The sequence below is a fragment of the Callithrix jacchus genome, chromosome 1, assembly GCF_049354715.1.
Source record: "Callithrix jacchus isolate 240 chromosome 1, calJac240_pri, whole genome shotgun sequence".
Classification (NCBI taxonomy): Eukaryota; Metazoa; Chordata; class Mammalia; order Primates; family Cebidae; genus Callithrix; species Callithrix jacchus.
The window spans coordinates 120,408,392-120,432,457 of NC_133502.1; the positions used below are offsets into that span (position 1 = coordinate 120,408,392).

A 24,066-nucleotide genomic window follows, 5' to 3' on the forward strand; every position below is an offset into this window, starting at 1 on the left:
AAGCACAAACCATGCCTCTGGGCACTGGACTATGTGTTCCATCTCATTCTAACTTTATAACAACGAAAGAAGAAAGAATGATAGTCCCTAGGTAACAGATGGGAATACTGAAGACTAGAGAAGTTACGTATGTGACTAAGGTCTTAGTATGTGGTAGAGATAAGACTTGAACACAGATTTGTCTAGAAGAACACCGAGGCTCTTTCTCCTAAAACATGTTACTTAGAAAAACACTTGCACAACACACATATGAATATGTTTGTTCTTAAAAGTTTGTTCTTAAAGTTCTCCTTTTAATTTCTTATCATGAACATTTACTTTTAACTCCTAAGACCAGTCTCTGAGTGCGTACAAATGTATTATTGTCATAAGACATCTTTATACTTGTCAAATGGGAAAGATCATTTCTTAAGAGCAGCCAGCTATAAGTAGGGAGTTTTAAAATTAAAGTAGAAATTTTCGGGTGTGATAGGCTATAAGAAGGGGAAAGTGCAACAGAAATAAAACAGTTTGAACAAGAAGCATCAGAGACCAAAATCACGTTTGGGGGATGAGGGGTGGGGTTGATGTTTGGTGGTTTGTTTCTTTTTTTGCTAAGGGCAATTTTTCTTGGGAATCCATCCCACCCCTTCAATATTTGGTGCCCTTGTAAGCACACATTAAGATCAGAGATTTCCTAAGTTCACAATATAGCTCTACTGCAATTAATTCTCCAATAATCTGATAATTTATTAGCAATAATAACCAGCAAGGACCAAGAGCTTAACTCCTTATTTTCCTTACTTCCAGATGATTTCTTCAGCTTTCTTTCTTTCTTTATTCATTTATTTATTTATTTTTGAGACAGAGTTTCACTCTTGTTGTCCAGGTTGGAATGCAGTGGCGCAATCTCAGCTCACTGCAACCTCCGCCTCCTGGGTTTAAGCAATTCTCTGCCTCAGCCTCCTGAGTAGCTGGGATTACAGGCATGTGTAACGAAGCCCAACTAATTTTTTTTGTGTGTGTATTTTTAGTAGAGACGAGGTTTTGCCACATTGGGCAGGCTGATCTTGAACTTCTGATTCCAGGTGATCCACCCGCCTCTGTCCCTCAAAGTGCTGGGATTACAGGTATGAGCCACTGCACCTGACCTGATTTCTTTAGCTTTCAATAGAACCTTGAATGCTTTTGTCAGGAAAAACAACTCAACTGGCACCCCTTAAGGAATCATGAAGGATATTTTATCATCATTTGCATGTTGGGCATTTCCCAAATTTTAATTATCCTTGAACCACTTGTATGATTTTTAACATCTTATACTACAGGTTTAGTGTTATTTAATATTTTTTATATTCGACCCCTATTTTTACTGGTGTGTATTTGGCTCCATTTGTTTTTTTGATGATAGCTGAGTAGTTTATTGAATTGTCTCAGCTTGGAGGAGTAAAAACATGTTATAGTTTTATTTTTCTTGAATCACTGCCCCTGGTACTATGTCAAATCTCTCTAACCCCTGGAAAAAGTACTGAATCCTGTCTTGGGCAGATTTCAAACTCTTTCAGGTGCTTTTGGTTATGAAAGTTGCAATTGTCCATTTTTGGTTTTTAGTTATAAGCCAATATAAAGTTTATTTTCTACTCCATTGAAACATACTGATTTAACCACTACAGTCCAGGTTACTGGCATCAGACTTGAAGGAGGAGAGGGCAAAATTGACTCTTACTCTTTTTCAGTATTCGTTGACCTTGGATTGGCAGATATATTATCTTCTCCATCCTCCTCTCTGCATTTTTAAGGCCTCGTTCTGTAGACATCCTCTTGGAGTTAGCAGTCTCTGTCCTGTGGCAGTTGTGAGTCTTTGTGTGTGCAGGCAGCAAGCAACTCTAGCTCAGTATCCTCCAAATCTCTCCAGCTCTCTTCCCCATCAAAACACCACATGACATCCTTTTGTATTTTAACACTTCAGTGGTTTTTAGAATATTCACTCTATTGTGTAGTTATCACCACTATATGTTTTAAAAGAAAGCTTTATATCACAACCATAAAATTTTTTTAAAATGCATCATTTGTCCTAATTAGAAGGTAATAGTAGAAGAATATTACAATGAATGCAAAACTGTGTTATTCATTCTTTGTTGCTACATGGTGCTGCCACTTGAAGTCTTTGGGCTTGAGATATACTCTCCTTGCTAAGGAGAGATGTCATTGAGGGCTACATTGATGTCAGAGCAAGTGAGATTTTCTTCATTCTCATGAATCATCAAAAGGATTGAAAGTGAAAAAATATTTTTCAAACATGTGATTTCATAACTGAATTATTCAATGTTAAGTCCACTTAAAAATCACCAGACATGTGTTGTACACTTAAGGAAAACATTGTGTCAGGTATTTCCTGCTGTGTTTAGACCTGTTTCACCAACCCCCCAGGATCCCTGTGCTTTCCTCATTTTCCTTACCCCTTTTCATATTTGGATCTCAACAGCTCCGCCATTCCAGCCATAGCAAATGGCACATGGAGAATAACTAAGGAACCCAGCCAACAACAAGAACTGAGGTCTCAGACATAGGGGCCCGGTTGAGTAGTCCCAGCAATTCCAGCCATTCTAGCCATGCCAGCCAAGATCCAATCACTGGAGCAGAGGTGAGTGGCCAACTGTACCATTCCTTAATTACTGACCCACAAACTTGTATGTATAGTAAAATGGTTATTGCTTCTTGGTACTAGATTTGGGGGTAATTTATTATACAAAATTAGATACCCAAACCATAAATTCATAGGGTGACTATTTTCCCATGTTTGCTCAGAACAGCCCCAGTATACACCTGTTGTCCCAACATAACTATGATTGATTAGTGCTGGTTTCATTCACCCTTTCAGGCATCCCAGTTTGGATGACAGTTATATGTTCACTCTTCTAATATGCCACATTGCCATGTTCTGTACTCAAATTATGGTCTTGCCAAATGTCTAGTCTTAGAGTGTCTTAAAGTTTGCATAACAGGGAGCCGAATGTTGCCTGCTTCTGAATTTGGACTACCAGTTGTGACTGAGCATACATATTGCTCTCAAGAAAAATTCAGAATTCTTTAAGTGTGCCTGAAAGAAAATAGATATTTAAAATATATATTTTATAAAAAGATTTCTCAACTGGGGACACTGAAAAGACCACATACGAAAATGTTATTTACATTGTGATGCCTAGTAACAGAAGAAACAAGAGTAAGGGAGAGAAAACAAAAAATTTTGCCATGTTTCAATCTTCATTGCCACACATTATTGAAAGAACCCAAACCAACAGACACTACTTTCAAGACTAACAGGCAAATTAAGGGTTCAAAGACAAAGGACGACAATGTTGTTCATGTTTACTAAAACCTGTTACTTCTTCATTGCATCTATATAGCAAGAACAATTACATGTATTATTTCATTTAATTTTCATGGCAGCCCTGTGAGGTGGGTACTATTCTCTCTGTTTTACAGATGAAGAAATGGAGGCTTAGAGAGTTAAGTAATCTGCACAAACAATCTATGTTGATAATAGAAGAGGCAGGACGTATACCCAGGCAGTCTGATTCCAGATCCTGTTCTCTTAGTCTTTGACACCTACCGTCACTCTATTCAAACATAACATCGAGAAATTAATTTGTAAGCAGCTAAAAGATCATAAAATACTAGACAGAATATATATTATTTTGTGAAAAAAATGATTCTATATTTTCTAATTATTTCTTTCTGAGGAATCTATTTCTCTTCTATTACAATCTGATCAGTCTTCTAGGAAAGCAAAATAAAAGACGATTGGGTACACTCTCTGTGGTAAATAACAATTTTAAGATTCTTGACAATCTACCAATATTTAGAAATATTTCACTTAGATTATATACTAATTATACCTACATATTCTACTGCTTAGAATGTACGTTATTTATAAGAGGTCATTGTTAAGCAGTTATTAGTTCTACAAGGGCTGGTCCTTGGCTTGATATTTTTCAGTTTTTTTTTTTCTTTTCCTTTTAGCTGATGTAGTAAGTACACATTTTTCTGGAATACAGAGTAAAATTGCAATACATGTATAAAATGTATTATGATCGAATCAGCATAATTAGCATATCTATCACCTCAAACATTTATCATGTCTTTGTATTGGGAACTTTAAAATCTTTTCTTCTAGCTGTTTGAAAATATACAATAAATTATTACTAAATTCACCTTACATTGCTATAGAACACGAGAACTTATTCCTTTCATCTAGCTATAATTTTGTATCTATTAACCAACTCCTCATTATCCTCCCCTCCCCTTCTGCCCTCTCCAGACTCTAATAACCACGATTTTACTATTTTCCTCTCTACTTCTGAGCTCAATGCTTTTTAGCTCCCTCCTGAGAGAGAACATGCAGTTTTCATCTTTTTGGACTCGACTTATTTCACTTAACATGATGTCCTCCTGACTCATCTATGTTGTTCCAAATGACAGGATTTTATTCTTATGGCTAAGTAGTGTGTGTGTGTGTGTGTGTGTGTGTGTGTGTGTGTGTAATGTATGTATGTATATGGCACATTGTCTTTACTCACTTAGGTTGATTCTATATCTTGGTTATTATGAATAGTGCTGCAATAAACATGGAGGCACAGACATCTCTTCAATATACTGATTTCCTTTTCTTTGGATAAATACCCAGTAGTGAGATAGCTAGATCATATGGTAGTGTTATTTTTAGTTTTTTTGAGAAACTTCCAAACTGTTTTCCATAATAGCTGTACTAATTTACATTCACACCAACAGCATATAAAAATTCCTTTTCTCTGCATCCTTTTCAGCATTTGTACTTTTTTAAATAGTAGCCATTCTAACTGGGGTAAGATGATGGATCATTGCGGTTTTGATTTGCATTTTCCTGATGATTAGTGATGTTGGGCATGTCTTCTATACTTCTTGGTGGTTTGTATATCTTCTTTTGAGAAATGTCCTTTTTTAAATCAGATTATTTGTTTCTTGTCTGCTGTCGAGTTTCTTGTATATTATGAATATTAATGCCTTGGACAAATAACTTAGAAATATTTTCTCTCATTCTAAAGGTTGTCTTTTTATTCTCTTGCTTTCTCTGCCATGCAGAAACTTTTTAGTTTTATATAGTCCCATTTGTCTAGTTTTGATTTTGTTACCTATTCTTCTGGTCTTGCCCATGAAATCTTTGCCTAGAACAATGTCCTAATGTGTTTTCCCTATTTTTTTCTAGTAGTTTTATAGCTCTGAGTCTTGCATTTCAGTCTTTGAGTTGATTTTTTTATAGGTTGAAAGACAGGGGTCTAGTTTCATTCTTCTGCATATGGATATCCAGTTTTCCTGGTACCATTTATTGAAGTTATTCTTTTCTTAATGCATGTTCTTGGCATCTTTGTCAAAAACCAAGTTAGCTGTAAATATGCAAACTTATCTCTGGGTTCTGTATTCTGTTCCTTTGGTTTATGTGTCTGTTTTTATACCAATACCAGGCTATTTTGGTTACTATAGCTTTGTAGTATATTTTAAAGTCAGATGATGTGATGCCTCCAGCTTTGTTCTTTTAGCTCAGTGTCTCTTTTGGTTCCATGCAAATTTTAGGATTTTTTTTCTATTCCTCTAAGAAATATCCTAAATATTTTGATAAAGATTACATTGAACCTATATATTTCTTTGGGTAGTATAATGATTTTAATAATATTAATTCTTTTTTATGTTCTCTTCAACTTTTTCATCAGTGGTTGGTACTTTCATTGTAGATATTTCACCCCACTGGTTAAATTTATTCCCAGTTATTTTTTGTAACTATTATAGTGGAATTCATTTCTTTATTTCTTTTTCAGTTGGTTTGCTGTTGGTTTATAAAAACACTACTGATTTGTATATGTTGACTTTTTTATCCCACAATTTTCATGAATATGTTTCCTAGTCCTAAGAGTTTTTGATGAAGATTTTGGGATTGTCCATATATAAGATAATGTCATCTATAAAGCAGGACAACTTGACATTCTCTTTTCTAATTTGGAAACCATTTCTTTCTCTTGCCTAATTTCTTTGGCTAAGATGTTCAGTACTATGCTGAGTAAGAGTCATGAAAGTGAACATCTTTGTCTTATTCTAGTTCTTAGAGGAAAAGCTTTCAGCTTTTTCCTATTCAATATGATGTTAGCTCTAGGTTTGTCATATAGGGCCTTTATTATGTTATGTTTCTTCTATAACTAATTTATTGAGAGTTTTCATCATAAATGGATGTTGAATTTTATCAAATTCTTTTTCTGAATCTATTAAGATGATCATATGGTTTTGGTCTATTTATTCTATTGATGTGATATGTCATATGTTGAATCTTCTTGCATCCTTAGAATAAGGTGTATTAGCTTTTTGATGTGCTATGGATTAGATTTGCTGATATTTTGTTGAGGATTTTTGAATTTATGTCCTTTTAGTCTGTTTTCTGTTGCTTTTAACAGAATACCTGAAACTGGGTAATTTACAGAGAAAATATTTATGCCTTACACTTATGGAGGTTGAGAAGTCCAAGGTTCAAGGGGCTATATCTGTTGAGAGGCTTCTTGCTGACAGGAGCTCTCTTCATAGTTCCAAGGAGGAACAGTATATTAAATGGCCAAGGGAGCTGTGTGTGCTAGCTCAGGTCTCTCTTCCTCTTTTTACAAAGTCATCAGTTCCTCTCCTTTGATAACCCATTAATCTATTAACCAACTGACTCATGAATTAATTAACTGATTCATGAGTGCAGAATTCTCATGACCCAATCACCTCTTAAAGGTGCCATCTATCAATACTGCCACATTGGAGATTAAGTTTCAACAACAGATGGGGTGCAGTGACTCACACCTGCAATCCCAGTATTTTTGGAGGCTAAAGCAGATGGATAGTTTGAGCCCAGGAGTTTGAAGCCAGTGTGGACAACATGGAAAAACTCTGTCTCTACAAAAAATAAAAAAATTTAAAAAAATTAGCCAAGCATGGTGTCATGCACTTGAAGTCTCAGCTACTTGGGAGGCTGAGGTGGGAGGATTCCTTGAGCCCTGGAGGTTGAGGCTTCAGTAAGTCATAATCATACCACTGCACCTGCACTCCAGCCTGGGTGACAGAGCGAGACCCTGTCTCAAAAAAAAAAAAAAAAAAAAAAAAAAAAAAAAAAAAGCTTCAACGTCAGTTTTTAGGAGACAAACATGTAAACCATTCTGTATGTTCATAAGAAATATGGGCCTGCCCTTTTCTTTGTTGTGTCTTTATCTGGTTTTGGTATCAAGGTAATTCTAGCCTTGTAGAATGAGTTAGAAAGAATTCCCACCTCTTCAATTTTATAAAACAGTTTGAGAAGAATTGGTGTAGTTCTTTAAAAGTTTGGTACGCTTCAACTTGAAAGTCATCTCATCCTGGCCTTTTCCTTGTTGGGAGACTTTTTATTATTGATTCAATCTTGTTACTCATTGACCTGTTCAGATCTTCTATTGCTTTCTGGTTTAGTCTTGGTAGGTTATATGTGTCCAGGAATTTATCCATTTCCTCTGGGTTTTTCAGGTTGTTGGCATATGGTTGTACATAATAGTCTGTAATGAGTCTTCGGATTTTTTTGGTATCAGATGTCATGTCTCCTTTTTTGTTCACAATTTTCTTTGTGTATTTTCTTTTTCTTAATCTAATGAATAGTTTGCCAATTTTGATCATTGTTTCAAAAAACCAAGTTTCCATTTTTCTAATCTATTATTTTCTCTTACCCTATAGGCATACCTCACTTTATGGTATTTTGGTTTATTGCACCTCACAGATATTTTTTTGCAAACTGAAGGTTTGTGACAACCCTGCATAAAGCAAGTCTATTGGTGCCATATTTCCAATAGCGTGTGCTCACTTCATGTTTCCATGTCAGCACTTTTTAGCTATAAAGTATTTTTTAATTGAAATACATTCACTTTTAGACATAGTCCTATTGCATGTTTAATAGATTACTGTAGTGTAGACATAACTTTTAGATGCACTTGGAGCCAAAAAATTGGTGACTCACTTTATTGTGATATTCACTGTATTAAGGTGGTCTGGAACTAAACCACAAGATCTTTGAGGTATGCCTGTATTTCGGTTTTAGTATTGCTCTGACCTTTATTATTTCTTTCCATCTAATAATTCTGGGTTTGGCTCCTTCTTACTTTTCTAGTTTCTTGAGGTGCATTATTAGGTTATTTGAAATCCTTCTACTTCTTTGATGTAGGAGTTTACTATTATAAACTTCCCCTTTGGCACTGCTTTTGCTGTATCACATAGATTTTGGTATGTTGTGTTCCTATTTTAAATTGTTTCAAAAAATTGATTTCCTCAATTTTTTTCATTGACCCATTGGTCATTCAGAAACCTGCTATTTAATTTACATGTATTTTTGGTTTCCCAAAGTTTCTCTGGTTATTGACTTCTAGTTTTATTAAATTGTGGTCTGAGAATAAACTTGATATGATTTCATTTTTTTTGAATTTGTTTAGAGTTGTTTTGTGGCCTAACATATGGTTTATACTGGAGAACATTCCTTGTGCTAATAAGAATGTGTATTCTGCAGTTGCTGGATGGAATTTTCTTTAAATGTGTATTAGGTCTGCCATGCAGTTTAAGTCTGATGTTGCTTCATAAAATTTTTTGTATAGATTATCTGTCCAATCCTGAACGTGGGGTGATTAAGTTCCCAATTATTGCATTGGGGTCTCTCTCTTTGGCGCTTACAATATGGGTGTTATATTGCTGGGTGCTCTTGTGTTAGGTGCACATATATTTACAAGTATTGTATCTTATTGATGAATTGATTTCTTTATCATTGTATAATGACCTTTTGTGTCTTTTTTTTTAACTTATAGTCTGTTATGTCTGATGTAAATATAGCTACTCCTGCACACTTTGGTTTCCATTAGCATGGAACGTCTTTTACCATCCATTCACTTTCAGTCCATATGTATCTTTATAGGTGAAGTGTGTTTCTTGTAGGCAGCAGTTAGTGTAGTTTTGTTTTGTTTTTAAATTCACTCAGCCAGAGTATACCTTTTAATTGGGAATTTAAACTGTTTACATTCAAGGTTGTTACTAATGGGTAAGGACTTACTCCTGTCATTTTGTTAATTTTTTAAATTATTTTGTATATTTTTGTTTATTTGCTCCTTTCTTCCTATCTTTCTATAGTAATAACATTTAGTTCCTTTCCCTGTCTTATCTGCATATCTGCTCGAACTATGAGCTTTTTGCAGGCATACCTTGAAGATAATGCAGGTTTGGTTCTGGCCCATTGCAATAAAGGAAATGTCACAATAAAATGAGTCATATGAGATTTTTAGTTCTATATAATAGCTATGTTTATCCTATCCTGTAGTCTATTAACTGTGCAATAGCATTTTTTTCTAATGAAAAAATGCTCAACGAAATAGACAAATGGGATCTAGTTAAACTCCAGAGCTTCTGTAAAGCAAAAGAAACAATCATTAGAGTGAACCAGCAACCAACAAAAGGGGAAAAAATGTTTGCAATCTACCCATCTGACAAAGGGCTAATATCCAGAAACTTCAAAGAACTAAAACAAATTTACAAGAAAAAAAAAAACATTCAAAAGTGGGCGAAGGACATGAACAGACACTTTTCAAAAGAAAACATATATGAGGCCAACAAACATATGAAAAAATGCTCATCATCAATGGTCACTAGAGAAATGCAAATCAAAACCACATTGAGATACCATTTCATACCAGTTAGAATGGCTATCACTAAAAAATCAGAAGACAACAGATGCTGTATAGGAAGTGGAGAAATAGGAGTGCTTTTACACCGTTGGTGGGAGTGTAAATTAGTTCAACCATTGTGGAAGACAGTGTGACGATCCCTCAAGGACCTAGAAAGAGAAATTCCATTTGACCCAGCAATCCCATTACTGGGTATATATCGAAAGGATTATAAATCATTGTATTATAAAGACATATGCACACGTATGTTCATTGTGGCACTATTTATAATAGCAAAGACCTGGGACTAACCCAAATGCCCATTGATGATAGACTGGACAAGGAAAATGTTGCACATATACACTATGGAATACTATGCAGCCATAAAAAACAATGAGTTCATGTCCTTTGTAGGGACATGGATGAATATGGAAACCATCATTCTCAGCAAACTGACACAAGAACAGAAAATCAAACACCACATGTTCTCATTCATAGGCGGGTGTTGAACAATGAGAACACATGGACACAGGAAGGGGAGCATCACACATTGGGGTCTGTTGGGGGGCATCTAGGGGAGGAACAGCCAGGGGTAAGGAGGTCGGGGAAGGATAACATGGGGAGAAATGCCAGATATAGGTGACGGGGGGAAGGAGGCAGCAAACCACATTGCCATGTATGTACCTATGCAACAATCCTGATGATCTGCACATGTATCCCATAACCTAAACTACAATTAAAAAAAAGAATAAATATCATATAGCCAAAATAAATAAAATAGACATGTTTTTGAAAACTATGAAATTTTTATTAAATACAAAAAGAACTCATAACATAAAAATACTCAAAAATGCCAACAATCACCTGACCCCTCAGTGAGTCGTAATCTATTTGCTGTAGGATCTTGCCTCATTGTTGATGGCTGCTAACTGATCAGGGTGGTGGTTGCTAAAGATTGGAGTTGTTGTGGCAATTTATGAAAATAAGAAACAAATTAAGTATGCTGCATCAATTCACTCCTTTCACAAAAGATTTCTTTGTAGCATGTGATGCTGTTTGATAACATTTTACCCATAGTAGAACTGCCTTTAAAATTAAAGTCAATCCTTGCAAATCGTGCCTCTGCTCTGTCAGCTAAGTTTATGTACTATTCTAAATTTGCTATTGTCATTTTAAGTGTTTACAGCATTTTCACCCATTGTAGATTCCATATTAAGAATCAATCTTTCTGCTCATCCACAAGAAGTAAATTGTTATCTATTCAAGTTGTATGATATTGCAACAATTCAGTCACATCCTCATGCTCTACTTCTACTTCTCTTGCTATTCCTATCACATCTGTAACAACGTTATATCAAAGATCACTAATCTCATATTATCATAACAGAAAAAATAATAGAAGTTTGAAATATTGTGAGAATTACCAAAATATGGACAAGAGATACAAAGTGAACACATACTGTTGGAAAAATGTTACCAATAGACTTGTTCAATGCAGGATTGCCATAAACTTTCAATTTGTAAAAAATGCATTATCTGTGAAGTACAATAAAATGAAGTATACTTTTACTTTTGTGTGATTTCATGATGGCAACTATCATCCTTTTACTTCCAAATGTAGAACTCCCTTAAGCATTTTTTGTAGGGCCAGTCTAGGGTGATGAATTTTCTCTGTTTTTGCTGGTTTGAAAAAGACTTTAATTCCCCTTAATTTCTAAATAATAGTTTTGTTAGGTATAATATTCTTGGTTGACAGATATTTTTGTTTGTGGTTTGTTTTTGAGACATGGTCTGGGTCTGGCTCTGTCACCCAGGCTGGAATGCAACGGTGCAATCTCAGGTCACTTCAACCTCTACCTCCTTGGCTCAAGTGATCCTCCAAGCTCACCTCCCTGAGTAGCTAGAACTAAGGCACACCTCACCATGCCCAACTGATTTTTGTATTTTTTATAGAGACAGGGGTTTGCATGTTTCCCAGGCTGGTCTCAACCTGTGAGCTCAAACAATCTGCCTACCTCAGTCTCCCAAATTACTGGTATTACAGACATGAGCCACCATGCCCAGCCTTTTTTCTTTCTTTCTTTCAGGACTGTGAATATATTATTTCAATATGTCCTGTCCTAGAAGGTTTTCACTGAGAAATCTTCTGTTAGTTTGATGGTATTTCCCTCATATAAGTTGATGTTTTTCTCTTGATGTTCTTAGAAGTCTCTCTGTGTCCTTTACTTTTAATGGGTTGACTATAATATGCCTCAGAGAAGACCTTCTGGGTTAAATTTATTTGGGGATATTTGAGCTTTCTGTATCTGGATATCTATGTGGATATCTATATCTCTTCGCAAACTTGGGAATTTTTTAGTTATTTCTTTAAACACATTTTCTATGTCTTGTTTCATCTTTTCTTCTGAAACTCCTGAAGTGCAAATATTTGTTCATTTAACAATATTCAGGCCCCTGGGCATACATGGTCACCATTGATGGCATATCTGGGTAGATCAGTCTTTGGGCCTCCAGGTGGCCTGTTTAGATGCTGGAATGCATAGCAGTGGGCAAAGTAGGCAGGCGGGTTTTCAGGGACCTAGACCTATACAGGGCATTTGTGGGGGCAGTAGTAGCAATGACCCAATCCTTGGGCCCCTGGGTGATTTCTTTGGCTGTAATCCATGTTAGTGATACCTGCAAGTTTCTCAATTACCTAGGCCATGATTGTTTGTGGAGGCCACTAGTGGGCCATCAGTGTGCTAGAGGGGACAGAGTCATTGTGGGTGACAATGGCCCCAGGCAGCCAGACTGGAAAATGTACATTTCAGCTCCCTATAACCTGGGGACAGCTTTCCTGATGTGCTTGACTGCTGTTTCCCAGGGTGTAGGGCACTCCAAGGGTTCAAATGCCAGGGATGCAGCAGCACTAGGTCCAGCTGGTCTCATAACACTGCAGCTCTCTGGGTAGATGTGAGAGCATGTTTGCAGAACCTCAGGTATGTGGAAATGCAGTACGGGTTTCAGAGCATAGTGTAGTCTGGTTGTTGCTCTTCTTTCACAATGGTGCTGTACTATAACAGCCTGGGACCTGGGCAAGTTAGAAGGGCCCCAGGATAAACTTCCTCTCTGGAATAATGCAATTGTGTGGACTCAAGGCACCCTCCTATCCCATTGCACATGTCTGTGGTAGAACTGCAGACTTCTGTGGATCTCCTGCTTACCTTTCCCGCATAGTGGGAAGTCTCCCTTGACTTGGAGCCAATCCTGGCCAGCTGCTTCACTTCCCTTTGTATGCTTCTATCTCAAGTTTCTGTGCCCCAGAGGGTCTTTGTCACTTCTTTTCTGTATTCTAATGTTCTCGCTTAGATACTCTAGACCTGTGATTATTTATGTTTTGCTCCTTCTCTGTGAAGGAGCTAAGCACTGGGCACCTCTAGTCAGCCTCTTGATCTCAAATTTTTTAATAGCAACTTAACTGATAGGATATTCTCCTCATATTTTCTGGGACACTGAAAATGATACAAAGGCCATGTGCAGTGGCTCATGCCTTTAATCTCAGCACTTCGGGAGGCTGAGGTGGGCAGATTATCTCAGGTCTAGAGTTTGGGACCAGGCTGGCCAACATGGTGAAACCCTATCTCTACTGAAAATATAAAAATTGCTGAGCATGAAGGTGCATGCTTGTAATCCCAGCTACTTGGGAGGCAGAAACAGGAAAACCCCTTGAACCTGGTAGGTGAAGACTGCAGTGAGCAGAGATCATACCACTTCACTCTAGCCAGGGCAACAGAGAGAGACTCCATCACAAAAAATATTACACTTGAGTCTCAAAATAACAAAGATAGAAGAATGAGAAGTTACAGGGCAAATGCTCAATAAATTGAGTATTCAAAAGAAAATATATTTGTCCATATACAAATTGTTTTATTCAAGTATAGCCCACCTCAGAGGAAGGTGGTATGGCTAGAATTACTGGGAAAAGTGTTTATTAGTAACTTACAGGAAGAAACACAGCCTTGGTATCTTTTGACATTAGGAAGAAAGAGTTCATCTTCAAATGTGTCCATCCCAAATCAGGACATTACTCTTCCCAAGGAAAGGAATCAAGTACACATCCCCTTTCATTGCCGTAAAATGGGCAGGACTCTTTTTAGGCCAGAACAAAAAGGCAGAACACAGAGCACTTGCATTAGAGGCAGACAGATAATGTCAGGCTGTGCAGATAGTAAAAGAAGCCAGACATTTTACAGAGTAATACAGTTGAATAACAACAGTGATATTAAAATAGAGAGCCTTCTATGGCCATGAGCAGTAGTAAGTGCAATATAATAATCCATTAAATCTTTTTAACAACCCTAGGTATTAAGGATCATTTATGTCCTCATTTTATAGATTAAGAAACTGAGATATGGAAAAGCTAAGTAAATTACCTAAAATCAGAGAGCCAGGATGTGGTCTAAATAGTTTGTGCTCATAACCACAGCATTATATTGTTTGGAGGAAAAATATCTACCTATTTCAAATAAAATCGGAACAAAATAAGAAAGCCCTGTGGACACAAGCAGAAAATGCAAACCAGGCAAAGCTCTTAGAAAATGAGCAGATGCTAAACAAGTAAGAGAGACTTATCCATGAAAGAACAAAACTATTATTTTACGCTGTATAAGGTTTTTTTTTTTTTTTTTTTTTTTTTTAAATCCAAGTTCACAGGATAAGGCATAAAGAAGATGAAGTGGGAGATTAGAAATAAATGTCAGGAGCTTACAGAACCGTATCTATAATGTATTCTGTAGGGGTACATTTAAGTATAGTATATTTTGTGTCATCCATAACATGGACCCTTCTCTCTCTCTGGCTATGTTCTGTATATCAGAAAGTGATTCAGAAAGACCTCTATGTCATAATAGTTCCAAGCTTAATTCAAGCCAAATATTCTGTGTGGTTTGCTTTTATGCTCAGATGGGTAAACAGTATTAAGATGATAGGGAGGAGAGGAGAAAAATTATTTTATTCATTGTAGTGATAGACATAATTAAGTTGTAAATAACTCAGAAGTACCAAAGGAGATCTGTTGCAATCATAAATAATGATTAAGCTAAGCCTAAAAGAGACCAAAAAGAATCAGTCTTTCCGAACAGAACAGAAGGCTACAGAGAAACTGTCTTGAAATGTGAGAGCAAACATATACATAAACTGGAGACATTCAACTTCACGATGAATTCCTTACTCCAGATTTTGTAAAGCACTGAAACGCAATGACTTCGTATTTTTAATCTTTTAAAGAAAAGAATACATATAGCCCTGGAGTGATTTTAATGCATTCTTTCTTTGAGACTGGGACTTGATTAAATGGCATTTCGAGGTCCTGCAAATGCTGATCTTGATGGAACCTAACTCCTCCATATATAGCCACAGCAAATGTTGGCAGGCGCTGACTGTAGGCACTGCTGCTCCACTGCTCCACGGGCCATTATTACAATCCCAACAGTGCCAGGAGCAGATGTGTTTTTTTTTCTGTTGTTGTCGGTGGCATGGAGTCCTGTATCCCATAAATGTAAACTAGGTTTAATTAGGACCTTTAGTTAGAAAAGAAAAAGTTGGTTCTTAAGGGGAAAGATTTCTAAGGACCTCCCTTCAATAGTATATAGCAAAAACACAGAACATGCCATATGAACCTCACTTGGGAAATTTAAATAAGGAGCTTTAGAAACATAACGTGATTTGGCAAGAACGTAATTTGAATGTGGTTGTGAGGTCCCACTAGCAACATATGCTTTTACTAAGCTGTACTATTCCTTTCTTTCACAGTCTGAGCTTTTAAAATGTTACTTTATATTTTCTATGATTATCATTCAGAACCAAAACCAAAGTAGTTAACTCTGAATAAAACTATCCTATTATAAAATTAGAGCTCATCCTGGGGAAGAGACGGGGGAAATCTTTAAATGTGACCCCTTTCTCTTCTCTCCACCCCCTCCAAATACACTCATAAAAACTAAAACCGTGATGGGGAAATGGAGGAGAAGTCTGTTTATGATTATGAACTGAACTTTGAACCATTCCTATTGTTCTTGCCAAGGATTTTTGAATGCTAATGTAAAAAGATATATATAAAGTAAGATCTGCTAAGGTATTTTAAGAGTCTACAGTAATGTACCAAGCTTTTTTCCTTGCTTCATTGTTAAAGATAATATGCCTTTCTAACAAAAATGCTTTCAAGATGTAACCATATTTTGAAATGAATATCATAATACATCCTTTGCAAGCCTGGAATTTGGAAACAAAGAACTTGCTTTAATCTGTTTTTCTTCTTACCTGATAAGCAGGATGACAATGCCGCTGGAGGAGGTTTAGACCTGTCCCCGTCTCATTTGCTTTTCTTCCTCTTTCTTCATCATGTGGGCCCTGACAACCTTTCTTTCTGAAGCTACATAAATTAAACAGGGCTAAGACTATCAACTTTTGTACCAGCTCCAAAACAAGCCACGACAAGAAAGAATCCTCCAGTTGATCGACAGACTTCCAGTATTTCTGCTAAACTGGTAGAGCAGTAAAGTCTCCACACTTTCCTCTCCACTGAAATAACATAAGAGGTTGGATCCTTGTCTGTCTTTAATTTTTTCCCTTTTACGTAGCTAAAGATATATTTCAAATGATGCAGAAAGAAAAACTAAGCCAAGTTTATATTCTGCTTTATTGTTCATTCCTTCTGTTTCACAAATGCTTCTAGTCTTGGGGTATCAGCTCCCTTGAAAGTCAAACCTAAGAACTTTAGCACTGCAAGCCCTGAAGCAGCCTGAAGTTTACAGCAAACCAGTGAACTGTGCTGCTTGAAATGGTCTTCAAACATCAACAAGTCGATCTTTCCTTTATGAGGTCTGGATCGACAAAATAATTTGTGATTTTTCTAATGTACATAAAGGATGGTTTACAACAGGTAATCAAAGGAAAAGAGTGGTATGTTTCAATTTGCAAAGTAAATGATACATCAGTAGAGCCATCTGATTAGAACATATAATCAGTGAAGACAACAACATGAAGGATCTAAAAGCTCCTAAGAAAAGACTCAGCAGATAGAAGGGTCCCAATGTACTTTAGTTGAAAGTGGATCTCAGATCTAACTTGAAAATCTAGGTTTTTTGTGAGGACCTTAAGAAAAACTTACATCCGTGTTCCTAAGAGAGGTTTTGGTAAAGATTTCCAGCCTTTAGAGGAAGACTTAAGGATCTAGTTTATTCACGAAGAGCATTAGTCACTCTAAAAAACTTTCCATTGTCAACACCCTTCAGCCTTCTGGAAAGAAAGAACATTGCTATGAATTGTGAAGCCTACTAATCTTCTCCAACAGTGTACAACATTGCATTAGTGGAAATTTGATCTCAAACAGAATAAATCTCTATTATTTCCAACAGACATAAGAACTTACATATGGGAAATTTCTAAGATTATCTGGGGGTTTTGGCATCTTTCTTCTTCATTCTGCCTAATTAATGGTGGTGGTATCTGGGTTCCAACAAAGACCTCCTCCATGAGAAGCCCATGGGCCCGTCTTCTTATTCCACTCAGAATCAAAACATTGGAAATTTTATTTCAAGATTGTGGAATTTCATAAAACCACTGCATTACCAGATAGTTATATATGCAATAGTATCTAATTGGCCAACTATTGGAACAATAAATGGACAATTGTTTTAGTTATATTCTGATGAATTCAGGCTAAATGTGGCTTGAATAAAAGAATATGGAGACCCTAAAATTATAATGTTAAAAACAAGTATGCAAAACTAATAGTTTTGTATTTAAAAAAAAAAAAAAAAACAGCCCATGCAGCTTTTCAGTAGTCTGAAATGGTATAGGTTTGAGAAGATTTTAGACATTTTGGACTTAAGGAACAAAAATAATACAGTTAAAATGTAATAAGCAATTTACATGTATGATTAAAACATTATAAAACTACTCTGAAATAAGTGCAAATGGTATCCCCCTTTATGAATGAGAACACTGAGGCTTAGAAAAGTTGAGTGAATCAATCACAGCTAGTAAATGACAGAATTATCTCTGAATCAAGGCTATTTTTATGTGTATTTAGACTCCTAAATACAGTGACTTGAAAAGTATGTTTGTGTGAATGAGTGTGTGTAGCTGCATATGCTCGTCAAAGAGAGAGGGAGAGATTGAGAGAGTTTCTCTTGTCCCTCTTTGCTTTCTTATTAGGTCCATCTATAAAATACCACATCTTTGAAAGATTGGAATGCTGGGCTTACAAACTAAGCCCAACATTGCTTAATTAATCCCTATCCCCCTGTTGTATTGTGTTATGACTTACGACAGAACTTTCCATAGCAGCAGAATGAGACCCAAAGGAAAAAAAAAACCCTCTCACTAAGAGAATTTAAAACAAACAAACAAACAAACAACAACAAAATACCAGCAAAGAAAAACAGCATAATCAAGAATATGCTTCCTTGGTGTTCCTTCCTTAGCATTCCCTAAATATCCACTGTCAACTGTGAATTTCACATTTCTCAGTGTGGGCAAGAACTGAATATTCTGTCCTTCCACCGCTTATTCTAGAGAAATCAGTATTTAGTAGATATATGTTCACCATTCTAGACAACCATAATGAGAAACGTGTTATAGCCAATTGACTATGACAAAATAAAAATAGAACGTGTCAAAGTTGAAGGAAGAGTCTGGTGTAATTTACATTTCTGCCTTCCCAGAACCACGTACTTCGGAGCACACTGTTGAATGGCCAACAGGAATCGCTTTTTGTGTATCATTACACTTGAAAACGACAAGGGAAGTAGAAAGAAGAGGGTTAAGAAGAATTAAGACAGAAAATGAGATCAAATTGTAAGGGATCACTTTCATAGGCAAGACACAGGGTAGTATAGAATATAAGAAGGGAATTTGAGCAAGAAGAACTGGCTGCAACTCCCTGCGTTACTACCTATTAGTTGTGTCTCATTGAACCTATTAGTACACCTCTCAATCTCAGTTCTAACCTCAGAAAGAGGGAATGAAAATACCTATTTGAAGAATTGTTAGAATTGAACAAAATTTCCCTCATCCTCTGTGGGGAAAGTTGACATTTTTCACCAACATTCATTATCCTTTTCTTCCATAGCAACTTAGTTGTAACTAGAGTTAGCTATCCAGCTAAAAATTACATTTCTAATCCTCCTACCTCTTATAGTATGGTATGGTCATGTTACTGAGTTCTTACCAGTGGAATGTGAATGAAAATGGTATGTGCTTCTTCCCGGCTTGATCCATTGAAACTTGCACACATATTCTCTATACTGTTTCATTCTTTCTGCTGGCTGGAATGGCCATACCCAAAGTAACCCTAACGATAATAAAGTTGCATTAGTCTATATCCCAGAAATATGGCCTAGTGATGAGAGCTGCTGCTGAACTGTAACACCTTCCCAAGGCTATTTTGAGGCCAAAAAAGTGTATATTCTTTAAGGTATTAAATTATCATTGAGTTTGTTTTTATAGTAGTTTAGACCATCTGGGTAATTTAAGGATTCCAAGTAGTACCATATAAAGCATAACTCCTACCTTTAGGAGTTTGCAATCTAGTTGAAGATTTAAGGTGAACACACAGGAAATTGTACCCCAAGGCAGTATGCGGACAAGGGTGAGTTAATGGCATTGGAAAAGATCATTATAGGTGTTCAAAAAATAATTTTATTTTCCTTTTGGTCACCAAAGAATTCTACATTTCCTATTTCTCTTTGTATCTGCATGAGCCAATATGTCTAATGATGACCAATAGGATGTGGAATAAAGTCAAATATGTCAATTCTAAGCCTGGCTCTTCAAATGCCCAGTGAAATCTTCACACTATCACTTCTTGTTCTATTGACTGCAGAGTCTCCATCAGAGGCCTCTGAGTGGGCCTACAGGATGCCTAGATGGAAGGATCCAAGTTCCTCATTGAGAAGAGCAGCCAACAGAGCCACCAGGCCAAGAATATTGGCTCTGAAACTTGCCTAAAAAAGAAATCATCTTTATAATGTGATAAGCCACTGAGACTTGGAGTTGCTTGTTATAGCCATCAACCTAGCTTGTCCAATGTAATGATGTCTCCATCAGAAATCAGAAAAAGAAGCAAGAAAAATTCTTATGTGTTGGAATGATCACAGGTGGTTTCTTCAGGGGTTAGTATTTGAGTTCCTTTAGTTAGAAATGACAGAGGAGGACAGATGGTGAATGTTGTTACTAGCTTCAGATTTTATTGTGGTAATTTTCCCACCTTCTCCAGAACAAATATTTACTGGATAAAGCATTTTCCACTTAACTTCTCAGATGTTATTAAGCCAAGAATGCCTCCTTTTCAAATGAAATCTAATATGAAATCCTGTTATTTAAACAGATACTAGTTTAGTTACTCTTATTGAAGTAAAAAGAGGGGTAGTTCTGACTTCTTGGCCACTTTCTTACTAATCACATCCCCCTAGATCACTCCTATGGAACTCTCAAATGCTGAGAAATAGAACTTGAGCACCAATGCTTCAGAATACACTCAGATATAACATGATAGGCTTGCTCTAGCTCTTCAAGGGGGAACCACAACATGTGATGGATTAGAGGATACAGCAGCAAATTGTGGGGTTGAGCAGGAAGCAAGTCTAATTATCCAAGAGAGACCACCCTTAAACGGTCTCGTCAACAGAAGTAGTTTGCCCAATATGTCTGTTTCTCTACAATATACATTCACTTTTTAAAGCTAAAGTTCTGCATGTTTCTTTCTTATAAGAATGATCATTTAAAAATGAAGCTAAGATTTTCCCAAAAGTAGCCACTCTGGAGAGGATTCTGGGACAATGGTGGAATAGGAAACACCAGGAATCTGTGTCCACACATAGACAACAATTGCACTGGCAGAATCTGTTAATGTAATTATTTTGGAATTATGGAGTCGTGCTTTTAGGGGAAAGCTTGGGTAATCGGCTGCTTAGTTACAGATTAATTCAGCTTTTAGCACAGCACCTACCCACTCTCACCACCAGCCCTGTAACAGGCAACTGTGCATATGATCCTGGAGCAATGTGCATACATCTTAAGGAAGCCAGGGTGGGCAAAAAATTCTATCCTTCAACTAGTAAGGATTTGTGCTCTCATTGCTGACTACTTCTTTTGATCACAGAAGTACAGACGAAAGGGAGGGGTCTACATTGTTTTACCACCCCCACAATCTCTTACTGCAATTCTCACTCTTTTTGGCTGAAGTGACTCCAAAGAATTTAAAGGATAAGTGCTCCTCTTTTGGTTCCCTGCTTTATTTTTCTTTTTCTCATTTGGAAGCCAGACACTGAATCGCAGGACATTGAAAAGCAACTACATATACGGGGAAAATTAGAAAATGATCATGCATGACTAGGGAAAGGCACAGGATCAGAAAAGAGCTGACAAAACCTTAGGTTTATACCTTAGACTAATCTTTGCCACAGAGGCAGACTACAACAATAAAACCAATAAAAAAAATCAAACTCTGGGTAAGGAGAATCTGACTTGGAGAGTTACTACATTATTAGATTCTAATGTCCAGTTCTCAACAAAAACAATTAGAAGCACACAAATAGGCAAGTATAGCTCATTCAAAGGGACAAAAAATAAATAAACAGGAACTGTCCATAAAAAAGACCTGTAGGCCGGGCACGGTGGCTCACACCTGTAATCCACTTTGGGAGGCTGAGGTAGGTGGATCACGAGGTCGAGAGATTGAGACCATCCTGATCGACATGGTGAAACCCCGTCTCTACTAAAAATACAAAAAAATTAGCTGGGCACAGTGGTGCATGCCTGCAATCCGAGCTACTCAGGAGGCTGAAGCAGGAGAATTGCCTGAACCCAGGAGGCGGAGGTTGCGGTGAGCCGAGGTCGCGCCATTGCACTCCAGCCTGGGTAACAAGAGCGAAACTCCGTCTCAAAAAAAAAAAAAAGACCTGTAGCAGTTCTGCTAGATTAAAGGTACTCAAAAAACTATAGGAAAATATGTAGGATATCACGAAAATGTTGTATGAACAAAATAGAAAAAGCAATAAAGATTAAACCTAAAAAGAAACCAAAAAGAAGTTCTGGAGGTAAAAAGCACCATAACTGAAATGAAAGACTTATTAGACAGATTCAAAGGCAGATTAGAGTAAGCAGAAGAAAGAATCAACAAATCAATAAGATAAGACAATAGAAATTAACAGGTATGAGGAACAGAAAGAAAAAGATTGACGTGAACAGAACCTTAAGAGCCTGTGGGACACGATGAAGTAGACTAACATATGCATTGTGGGAGTCCCAGAAAGAAATGAGAAAGAGAAAAGAGAAGAAAATATTTTCAGAAATTATGACTGAAAATATATCAAATTTGATAAAATACATCAATATAAACATCCAACAATCTCAACAATATCCAAGTAAGATGAACTCAAAGATACTCACACTGAGACACAATATAATTAAGCTTCCAAAATCCAAAGACAAAGAGAGCATCTTGAAAGTGACAAGAGAGAAACAACTCTTCACATACAAGGGACCCTCAATAATATTATTATCAAATTTCTTATCTGAAATTTTTGAGACCAGAAGGCAGTCAGCCAATATATTTAAAGTCCTAAAAGCAAAACAAAACATAAGCAACAACAAAAATCAACCAAGAATTCAGCAACATCCAACAAAACTGTTTTTAAAAGTGAGAAGAAAATTAAGGCATTCCTAGATATACAAAGCTAAGGGAGTTCATTACCATTAAACCTGCCTTGCAAGAAATACTCAAAGGAGTTCTGTAGGGTAAAATGAAAAAAATCAAGACAGTGATTCAAAGCCATATGAAGAAATAAGATATCAATAAAAATAAATACAAGGACAATTATAAAAGCTAATATTATCTTAATATGACTTAAAACTTCACTTTTTTATATGATTTAAGAGGCTAATATGTTTAAAAAATTATTAGTCTAAGAGCAAGTAGTATTATGACCTTTTATTGTAACTGCACATCTTGTTTTACACATGGTTGAAGAAATTAGTACATTTAAAAGTATTATTAGTTTATATTTTGTGGCACATGATATATGCACATATAATTTTATGATTACATGTATGCACATATAATTTTGTGCATACTACTAAAATGGCTAAATGGAGCTATTAAAGAATCATCATATGTTATTGAGGTTAAGCTGGTATAAAATCAGATTAGAATGCTATAGCTTTAGGATGTTTAATGTAATCTCCAAGGTAACCACAAACAACAATACCAATAAAATATCCACAAAAGGAATTTCAACATTTTATTATAAAAAAAATTAAACACAAAATAAGACATTAAGTTGAGAAGTGACAGACAAAAGGCTATAAGGCATGTAGCAAGCAAACAACAAAATGAAAGAGATCCTCTTTTTACCAGATATCAATTGAAGTATAAATGGATTTAACTCTAATCAAAAGGCAGATTGGCAGAATGAATAAAAACATATTATCCAACTATATGATATCCAAAAGAAAATCAATTAAGATCCAAAGGCATACACAGATTGAAAGTGAAAGGATGGAAAAATATACTGTATAGAGAAAGTAACTAAGAGATAGGAGTAGTGGCTATGCTCATATCAGACAAAATAGACTTATTAAAATTTCAATATCCTCCTCTCAATAATGAATAAATAATCAGACAGAAGGAATAGAGAATTTAAAGAACACAATAAGTCAACTAGATCTAAAATTATGTGCAGAACACTCTACTCAACAACAATATTCTTCTCAAGTGCACATAGTATATTTGCCTGTATAAATCATATATTAGGCCAGAAATTTTCTCAATAAATTTAAAAAGATGAATATACAATTATCTTCTCTGACTCCAGCAGTATAAAGTTGGAAATCAATAACAGAAAAAAAAATTAGAAATTTCAAAAACTTGTGAAAATTAAATGATACAGTCTTAAACAACCAATGAATCCAGGAAGAATTCATGAGGAAAGTTACAAAATACTTAGAGACAAATGGAACTGAAATCACAGATACCAAAACTTATGAGATGCAGTGAAGGATACACTAAGGAGGAAATGTATAGCTACAAATGCTTATGTTAAAAAACAAGAAGATTTCAAATCAACTTTATAACTTACGGAAGTAAAATAAGAACAAACTAATCCTAAAGGTAGAAGGAAGGAGATAATAAGGATCACAGCAGAGATCAGTGAAATAGATAATAAAAAAATAATGTATAATCAATAAAATCAAACGTTGGTTTTTTGAAAAGATCAACAAAATTAAAAAACATTTAGCCAGATGGACTAAGAAAAAAAGAGAAAATGCTCTAACTCCTAAGATTTGAGACAAAGTGAAGACATTACTAGTGATTCTATAGTAA

The 24,066-nt window shown here is 36.0% G+C and overlaps 2 long non-coding RNA genes across 3 annotated transcripts in view; one reads left to right on the top strand and one right to left on the bottom strand.

Moving 5' to 3' along the window:
- The window catches only part of LOC118151652 (uncharacterized), a 213,194-nt gene that overhangs the window by 137,170 nt on the left and 51,958 nt on the right, over positions 1-24,066 (bottom strand). The gene's annotated exons all lie outside the window — the stretch shown is intronic.
- Positions 1,012-22,824, top strand: LOC128932139 (uncharacterized). Its single transcript, XR_008481603.2, has 3 exons — positions 1,012-1,109; positions 2,462-2,620; positions 19,567-22,824. It is a non-coding gene; the product is annotated as an uncharacterized LOC128932139 (long non-coding RNA).